The following is a 941-nucleotide window of genomic DNA, read 5'->3' as shown; positions in this document are numbered from 1 at the left end:
ATTTTTTTTCCAGGTATATCCATTGTTTTTATATATGTATTTGTGGTTTAAGCCTCATCTTAGTATGTTTAATTAGTGGTATGTTGCTTGATATGAAAAAAAAATGATTATCTTTAATTCAAAACTATTTATACCAACTTCTTAAGTTAATCTTTTGGTTCATATAATTAATTTGCACCTTATAGAAACAAAGATCAGATAGAGTTGGTCAAAAATTATATATGCATGGACAATGAGATATTAGAAAACATTGACCACTGAGATTAATGTTTATCGATTTTTTTTCTTTTTTTTCATTTAAAAAAGATAGTACTATATATGAAAAAAGAAGAATGCAATTCATATAAGCTCACAATATGAAATTTTTTCTTAAATTTGTGATAAAAACAATAACCAGAATTAAATTTATTTCTTCCGCATGTCTTTGCTAATTTCGTCAAAGGCTTTTACATTTTTTTCAAGCAGAAAGTCATCGTAAACTACTTCAACAACTGAGTTGTTGTTTGATTCTGGAAAAAAAAAAGTAGGAATTCATCGACATATTCATACCATTAAAAACTAAATTGCTAATTTCCGCATTTCCTATTTTATAATTGAACTTTATAAATATAATTTCTTTTATAGATATCTTACATGTTTAGCAGAGATATACATAATTTCGGTTCCCTCGGTCTTTGGGGGCTTTGGGTGTTATTTTTTTTATATGCATTTATTTTTTGCACCATATATTTTTGGTTTATATTGTTTTTTTTTTTCTACCATACTGTTAAATGTTAATATCTCACAAATGATTGTGTTGTACTTCATAATTCAATTATATGTATATAACTTGAAAAAAAATTCTTTTGTCAAAATTTACAGATGGCAGAATTAATAATTTTGAATGAGCCAAAGAAGACGAAGGGTACATATATATATAATTATTATTTATATATGTCACT

Source organism: Solanum tuberosum, unplaced genomic scaffold, assembly GCF_000226075.1.
Source record: "Solanum tuberosum cultivar DM 1-3 516 R44 unplaced genomic scaffold, SolTub_3.0 scf00086, whole genome shotgun sequence".
Taxonomy (NCBI): domain Eukaryota; kingdom Viridiplantae; phylum Streptophyta; class Magnoliopsida; order Solanales; family Solanaceae; genus Solanum; species Solanum tuberosum.
This window is presented reverse-complemented; position numbering follows the sequence as displayed.